Below are 8,780 nucleotides of genomic sequence, written 5' to 3'. Positions count from 1 at the left end.
TTTTTTTTTTAGTTTTCTAGAACTAAATTGTACATTTATATAAGAATAAAATGTTTAAAGTTAGGAAATTCTAAAGCTGTTATGAAATAAGTTGTTTCTGGTAAATTGTGTTCAGCTCCTGTGGTTACAGGCAGGTATGTGTTATATATTCCTCCCTGTACCATTTCAGCAACCAAGTGGTATATTACTGTAAAAACAACTTCCTGACCAAACTCAAATTCACAAATAAATATTTATTAAAGAGAAGCTCACACGTGATCTGTAGTGCAGGAGAAACTCCACTCTTTATTCCCAGGTTACTGACAGAAACATCACACAGTAAGTTCTTATGAAAGTAGATGCAACCATGACTTTAAAACAGGAAAGGTAGACCGTCTTACTTAAGTGTCCTGGCCTCTATCTAAAATTAGAGAAGAATACATTTTGTGATTCAGAGATTTCCTCCGATGTTGTTACTAAGACAATGTGAATCAGCAAAGAGATGGAGCTGGGCACCATGGCTCATGCCTGTAATTCCAGCATTTTGGGAGGCCAAGGCAGGAGGATTGCTTGAGTCTGGGAGTTCAAGACCAACCTGGGTGACATAGTGAAGCCCCTGTCTCTACAAAAAAAATTTTTTTGATTAGCTGGGTGTGGTGGCATGCACCTATAGACCCAGCTACTTGGGAGGCTGAAGCAGGAGGATCTCATGAGCCTAGGAGTTCAAGGCTGCAGTGAGCTGCGATCATGCCACTGCATGCCAGCCTTCGTGACAGAGTGAGATCCTCTCTCGAAAAAAAAAAAAAAAAAGATGGAGAGGGAGTAGCTAAGAGTGTAATATGAGATTCAGATGAGTGTGGAGTTCCAGAATCCAGAAGTGCTAACATAATACTTACTGTCACCAACCCTCTGCTTTATCTTGACCAAACGTTAGTCAGGCATCTCTCTTTCACACAGGCCCTTGAACTTTAGCTTGCTCCTCTTGTCAGCTTATCTTGTGTGCTTGCTAATGATAGAAGACAAATTTTCTGTCGAACCAGGGTTATGCTCCCTTTTGGTTACTCAACTTCTCCTTAAAAGTTTCTGCTAAACATTGCTTATCTCTCCTTACAAAATAAACCTTTTTCTTTTTTTATTTTCACATGCTTGCAGATTTATGAGATAAGAATATTCTGCCTATTGCAATACTCTTTTTGAACAAAGTCTCTTCTTATCTAAGTCTGAATTTGTCTTTGACAGTTGTCTTGATGTGTAATTCAATGTCACACATATATGTGCATATAAAAGATAGTAAGAAGTTGTACCAGGATGGTATGGCAGTGAATAAATATGTGTATCACTCACATGCTTATCACTAGCACCAAAATGAGCTGGGCATTTTTCAAGATCAAAGATCAATCAACTACTGGCCAAAACACAGTGCGTGAGTTTGTTTTTGTGTATCGATGCATTCACAGTTGCCAGCAACACTGTAAGGCCAGAGACTCTGTGCCACAGAGACTGTTGCTGGCCAGACTTAGGCCAGCAAGCCTAAGATATTTACTGTCTGACACTTTATGAAAATATTTGCAATGCCTGTTTTAGATACTAGATACAGCCAGAAACAAGACAAAGTTTTCTAATCTCACAGAGATTATGGTCCTCTTTTGTATCACCTATATAATGTTTATATTAAACAATTATTTTCTTGAGTGGTTACTAAAATATGGTGTGTCAGGTGGGTGTAGGAAGCATGCCTATTCATCTGTGTATTCCTAAACATCAAGCTGAATACTTATTAAATATTAATCCTTTTGTTTGTCAAAGAAAGGAAAGGAAGATGAAGGAAGAAAATAATTTTTTCAAGTATGTATTGATCAACTTAATATCCATCATGTAATTTTCTTGGTAGCTTATGTTTTTGTTGAATAAAATATGGTTTGTTTTGGTTGTGAGTGCTTTTAATGTACTCACATCAACATTATAGCATGACTGTAATAATTTATATGTTCTGTGAATTTGATGGTAGAAACTTTTTTCTCATTATTTGTATTTACCATTTATTTCACGACTTTTTAAAAAAAGATTTTGGGACTGTGTATTATTTTCCTACAGATGTGTTCAAAGGTAAATAATTCATTGCATTTTAAATTATATTTTATGACTTGTATTTGTTCATTGTGTTTAATTTTGCTTCCACTGCAATATTTTTAAGCATTTTAATACAAATTATTTGGGGCTTTTACCAGAGATGAGTATCATGTAATATTAATAATGTCATTTAAAACCCAATAAATCATTAAATATAATGCCGTTAGAGATGAAATGAGTAAAAATACATCTTTTTAAAAAGCTTCATTATGGTGTAGAAGACGCCCATAAATTTATGGGTTTTTATGCAAAAGTTTGATGGTAGTGCTCTAGGGTCAACTTCCTAATTATATTTTTTGTAATATTAATATTGAAATCAATTTACATTCCATGGGAATTTACCAACTAGTATTGGAGAGAAGAGGCCTTAGGCAGGATCGTACCTAAGGTATGTCAAACTGGGATAAAAATTTGCTGAAGATAATTAATGAAAAATTGAGAGTTGAGGTTATCTCACAAATTAATGAAAAAAGTTAAACTTACTGCTGTAATTTCTAGATAGGACACAGATTAAATATTAAAGGTATTTAAGTACTGATTTTAGTATTTGTGAAAACATTAAATCACTCTTTAATTTTCATTAATTTTAATTTAAATTTTTGTGACATTATGAAATGTGAGCTCTTTACTTTTAAAACGCAGAAGGCAATACAACATCAGTAATAATAACAGTGACTGAAGTTCCTCTCTCATCTCTTCTTCAACACTTTCCTTTTCAGAGAAGAAAATAACTTAGAAGTGTGCATTTATTTGTGTGTGTGTGTGTGTGTTCGTGTGTATGTGTGTGTGTGTTGAAATTTATCTCTCTATATTGACAAAACAAAAAGAATTCTTACATATACTTTACTTGTAAACATTTAAGTGATTTTTTTTAATGGGAGATAAAAATTTTTATCTCACTTTCCAACACACATTTTTTATCCTCCACATAAAATTACATCTTCGGTTCTGGTTAAATTCATATTCAGTATTTTGGTTATTATAATGATATTAAATTCCAGCAGTTCTATAGTTATATTCTCCTCCTTGAATAAGTTTTATTTTTACTGGAGTTAGTCTTTATATCTTCCTTTTGTTTATTTTATTGTTGTGTTATCTTTGCTAATTCATTTCCAACTCTATAAGATATTGTGATTAATATCCTATAAGCTTTAAAGCAGAAACATAATTTTATTTCATACCTCTTAAGCCCTCTAATGTCTTGCTCCATTTCAAATGCTTTGCTCTCTAGAACTTGCTGTCCTGCTGTTCAAGAACTTTTATTTGTCAGTATTCTAGGGATTTTTTTTTTGGATCTCCCTTCTCTTTCTCTCTCTTGTTTAGTTACACATATTTGGAAGAACACATTATTTCAGAATTTTCCAAAGCTATATGGATGGTAATTGTGACATTATACATGACAACATTTATTATATTATCACATTTGATTGATAATGAGGCCAGCAATATAAGTCATATTTGAAAAAAAGCATTTCTGTTTCTACTCAGAATGATAAAAACAATTCATCATTGTATTAGTGAGCATTCTCCAAAGAAACAATCAAACAGAATGTGTGTGTGTGTGTGTCTGTGTGTCTGGTATTGACTCATGAGATATTGGCTCATGAGATATTGGCTCATATAAGGGATTCGTTCATGGGGTTATGGAAAACGAAAAGTTCCACAATCTGCCATCTTCAAACTGTAGAACCAGGAAAGCCACTGGTGTAGTTAGAAGGCCTGGGAAGCTGGAAAGCTAATGACATAGATTCTATTCTGACTCTGAATTCCTGAGAACCACGAGCACTGAACATGCGAGATCAATGTCCCTGATCAACCATTCACGCAGAGAACCAGCGAATAGAATCTTACTCCACCTTTCTGTTGTATTCACACCCTGAACTGATTAGATGAGACCTACCCACATTTGGGAGAGCAATTCACTTTACTCTGTCTAGTGATTCAAATGATAATCTCTTCCAGAAACATCCTCACAGACACAGGCAGAAATCATATTTAACCAGATATGTAGGCATAGCATGATCCAGTTAAGTAACAAATGAAACTACTATCACAATTGTCTACCAGATCCCAGTGACTCTGTTTTTTTGTTGAGAACTCTATTTGATTTTTCAGTTCTTGTAATATGACTTGTTTCGTTTTTGTGAGCTGTTAGAATCATTATCTGAAACATTTAAAAATCAGATAATTATGTGCTTTGGCATTAGGCTTTTAAAATTTGTTGTGCAAAGTAATTAGATTGTATTTTCAATTTGGAGATTCATAAATATTAGATCTAGAAAATATTTCTGTTACTTTCTTGATCATTTTTTTTCATTCTTTCTGGAATGGCTGTAAGTCAGATTTTGCATTTCCTAAATTGTTTTCCTACTTTTTATAGCCTTCTCTTTTTTAATTTTACTTTTTTAACTTTTATTTTAGATTCAAGGGTACAAGTGCAGGTTTGTTATATAGGTAAATTGCATGTCACGGGGCTTTGGTGTATCCAGTAGGTTACAGACACTATGCTTACGACACTGGTACTAAGCATAGTATCTGATAGGTGGTTTTTCGATCTTTACTCTCCTCCCAGCCTACACCCTGAATTAGGCCTCAGTGTCTTTTGTTCCCTTCTTTGTATCCATGTGTACTCAATGTATATGTCCCACTTATAAGTGAGAACATGCAGTATTTGGTCTTCTTTTCCTGCATTAATTTGCTTCAGATAATGGCCTACAGCTCCATGTTGGTGCAAAGGACATAATCTCATTTTTTTTTTGGTATGGCTGCATAGTATTTCATGGTGTATGTGTACCAGATTTTCTTTCTCCAGTCCACCAGTGATGGGCTCCTAAGTTGATTCCATGTCTTTGCTATTGTGAATAGTACTGAAATGAACATATGAAGGCATGTATCTTTTTGGTAAAATGTTTTATTTCCATTGAGTATATGCCCAGTAATGGGATTGCTGGGTCAAATGGTAGTACTGTTTCAAGTTCCTTGAGAAATCGCCAACCTGTTTTCCACAGAGACTGAACTATTTTACATTCCCACCAACAGTGTATAAGCATTCAGTTTTCTCCATAGGCTCATCACCATGTTACTTTTTGACTTCTTAATAATAGCCACTCTGACCGGTGTGAGATGGTATGTCATTGTGGTTTTGATTTTTATTTCTCTAATAATTAGTGATGTTAAGCATTTTTCATTAAGCTTGCTGGGCATGTTTATGTCTTCTTCTGAGAAGTGTCTGTTTATGTCTTTGCTCACTTTTTAATGAGATTGTTTGCTTTTTCAGGTAAATTTATTTATGTTCCTTGTAGATTCTGGATATTAGACCTTTGTTGGATACATAGTTGCAAATATATTCTCCCATTTGGTAGGTTATCTGTTTACTGTGTTGATAGTTTCTTTTACTGTGCAGAAGCTTTTTAGTTTAATTAGGCCCTATTTGTCAATTTTTGTTTTTGTTGCAATTGCTTTTTGTGTCTTCTTCATGAAATCTTTGCCAGGGCCTATGTCCAGAATGGTATTTCCTAGGCTATTGACAGGAAGAGGAAGCAGAGAAATTCTAGGCAGAAAAGGGCAGATCCCTAACAAAACCCCACCCTCAAGCCTGAAACTGCAGCCCAAAGTGAGAACTTACATCCTTGTTTCTCCACTTGAATGTTGCCTTTTCCAAAACCACCCAAAAACTTGCTAACTCTTTATCTCTACCTATCTTGATTTTGTTTCAGAAACATCGGTGGCACAGTTATGCTTGGGGGAATATAAAATCTTTTTTAGATGTAACAAAAATGCATAAAACCTTAAGTTTTTCCAAGAAGATTAATTACCATCCTAACATCATTAGTCTCCCTGCTATATTGCCAGTAAAGACCTTAACTTCTTGAATAATGCATTGCTAAACAGATTTTATAGAAATATCATTTAAACAGTGAAACAAAGTTTGGTCAGCAAAATATTTTGCTAGAGAAAGCTGTATAGGAAAATAGAGTATTTCTTTTTATAGATGGAAGAGAGTTGTTTCTGTGCAGTGACATGCTAGATTCACATGAATAGACAGCTTCTCATTTTACTTCAGAGCTAACCTGGTTAATTAATAGATTCTGCTAAGAGTGGTCTCCGTTCTGTATAGTGACAGAGAAAAGCAAAACAGCAAAAATAGGAAGTGTCAGCATTAGATGATGTACGCAAAGGTGGTGGGGCATTTTTGGTAGAGTATATTCTAAATCTCCAGGAATTCCATGCCAATTTGACTATTTTAACAAAATAAGCTAGGAAACAATTTACTCCCTAAACGCTTACTTTCCAAGCCTATTTTATTTGGATTCTATCATCATAAATAAGTTTAGCTGGTTTGGAAAAAGTACCACAATTCTCTTATCATGTTGTGTTGATTATCTGGTTGTATGGCTTCTCTAAATAAGGTTCATTGTCAAACACTGTTATTTCAGAGCTGCTTTTGTCTATATGACAAAGGTTGTGCATGTGCATAATTTGAATAGAACTAAAATACCCAGCCACATCCAATTGGCCATGATATATGCATAAGAGCATGCCATGTAGCATGGCCTTAAAATACTTTTTTTTTTTTTTTTTTTTTTTTTTTCTGAAAACCCTGTTGAAAATTAGAGTCACCTACTTGTTGCATCTTACTCAATTTGACTATGGAGCATGTAGATAACCCAAAATATACAGGGGCTTTTTGTATAGTCTGTAATAAATTAATTAAAAATTCTTTAATACTTAATGGTTAGCATAGAGAAAATTTGTCACTTTTTTCACTAGTTCGGGTATTAAGCGCACACATGTATTGTACATGTTCTTAATTCTGTGTTTTCTCTCTATTAGTAACATATGCTCACTGATTTGCTTTTTTTATAATGAAAATTGCCTACATAATATTCTAGAGCAGTTCTTATATGTGTTCTATCTATAAAATGTTCAATTTATCAGCAAACTCTGATTAAATACAAAGCTCAGCATTTGGATTATCTCTGCTTATTAAATGTAATAGATTTGATTAATTAAACACTGGGTCAGAGAGATTTACAATTGCTCAATTTATTTGTTTTTTCTAAATAAAGGACAAATACATCAAATCGATTAATGAAGCTATTCCTGTTTTCCTTATAATAACTAATAAATAGCTTAGTTACAGTCAAATAAAGAAATGAAAATATGTTTTAGTTTCACCTTCATAGTGGTATAAAATCACGTTTTATCATTCACCTCATAGATATATATCATTTGCAGAACATTTGAAAATAGAAATAATGAAACGTTTTTTCTCATTCTTCCTTTATTCTCAACTACACTCCATCAATAAAGAAGACTCCAACTTACTTTAGATTCATTAATATTTGAATTATCATTAACAAAATATTAATGTCAGCTACAACAATATATTTCCTAGGGTTTATCTGTTTGGGGACAACTAATAAATATTTGGCATCTGATGGTAATAGAAGGTTGTTAACAGACATGATTAAATGAGAGGTGAAAAGCAGATATTAAAGTCCTTATAGTACAGTAATACTATTTTTATAAGAAATGTATACAGCTGAAACTTTTATTCCCCTACAGAACAGGTGCCTTCAAACTGTTTCGTCATTAGAAATATTTATACATTCTAAGCTCATCAAAAAGAGAAGTGGATTCAGTACAAACTTATGTGTCAAGTATACTTTCAACCCTGGTAGAATGTATAATATTCGTAGGACCCATCCCTTGGTATTATTAACCTTATAAGACTATTGAATAGGGGTGAATATATTCTTCTAATGTTTTACAATATGGCATCAAATATCTGCTCCTCAAGAAAGTGTTCCTCTTATTTGACATTTATTCTCCTTAGAGACTAAATTGTCTTTGATATAAATTTTGCCACATTTTATTATAATGGTCTAAGTCCTTCATTTGAAATGCTCTATGTTCTCTTCACACTTTGTGCCAGTTATCAATTTATTGCCTCTCAGCTACAAATTTACTCTTTACTACCTGTTCTGCAATAATGGACCACTGCCATATGTACACGCAGTAAATCTTCCATCTAGCCTTCCTGAAAGGGCTGTGGCCATTTACAAGAGTGACTGCATAGGGGCAAATAAAATGAGCAGAACTTTTGGAAATTACGAGGCCCTGGCTCTGAATGAACACTAATTTGTGGGGACCCAAAATTGCACTGTGGTCCACCAGAGAGGGAACATAAAGTGCTCTGGTGATAGATGGAGACTGAGGTCAAACTCACAGTGGGCCCAGTGGGTCCAGAGGTCTATCCTGTGTTTTTCACTCCAGTACCTGAATCTGTAATTGGGATAGGCATGTTTAGTCACTGGAAGAATCCCCACAGTTGCTTCATGACTCATTGGATAAAAGGTTATTGGCATAGCTAAAAGTGATTTATTTTTAAAAAACTGACAAAATCTATCAGCTTAAAAAGTGTTACCAACTGATGTTCACTGCATTAGGGATACAAGAGATGAGAAAAAAAAATATTACTGGCCGGGCGCGGTGGCTCACGCTTGTAATCCCAGCACTTTGGGAGGCCGAGGCGGGCGGATCACGAGGTCAGGAGATCGAGACCACGGTGAAACCCCGTCTCTATTAAAAATACAAAAAATTAGCCGGGCGTGGTGGCGGGCGCCTGTAGTCCCAGCTACTCGGAGAGGCTGAGGCAGGAGAATGGC

General features: G+C 34.5%; 1 long non-coding RNA gene across 1 annotated transcript in view; it reads right to left on the bottom strand.

The window, feature by feature from the left end:
- Window positions 1-260: 260 nt before the first annotated feature.
- LOC116812665 (uncharacterized) overlaps window positions 261-8,780 on the bottom strand; it is a 50,143-nt gene continuing 41,623 nt past the window's right edge. The window contains exons 3-4 of the long non-coding RNA XR_004370750.1: window positions 872-985; window positions 261-400 (exon numbers count right to left, since the gene is read on the bottom strand). This is a non-coding gene — a long non-coding RNA (uncharacterized LOC116812665). The remainder of the gene's footprint in view (window positions 401-871; window positions 986-8,780) is intronic.

The sequence above is a fragment of the Hylobates moloch genome, unplaced genomic scaffold, assembly GCF_009828535.3.
Source record: "Hylobates moloch isolate HMO894 unplaced genomic scaffold, HMol_V3 SCAFFOLD_9, whole genome shotgun sequence".
In the NCBI taxonomy this organism is placed as follows: domain Eukaryota; kingdom Metazoa; phylum Chordata; class Mammalia; order Primates; family Hylobatidae; genus Hylobates; species Hylobates moloch.
This window is presented reverse-complemented; position numbering and strand designations above follow the sequence as displayed.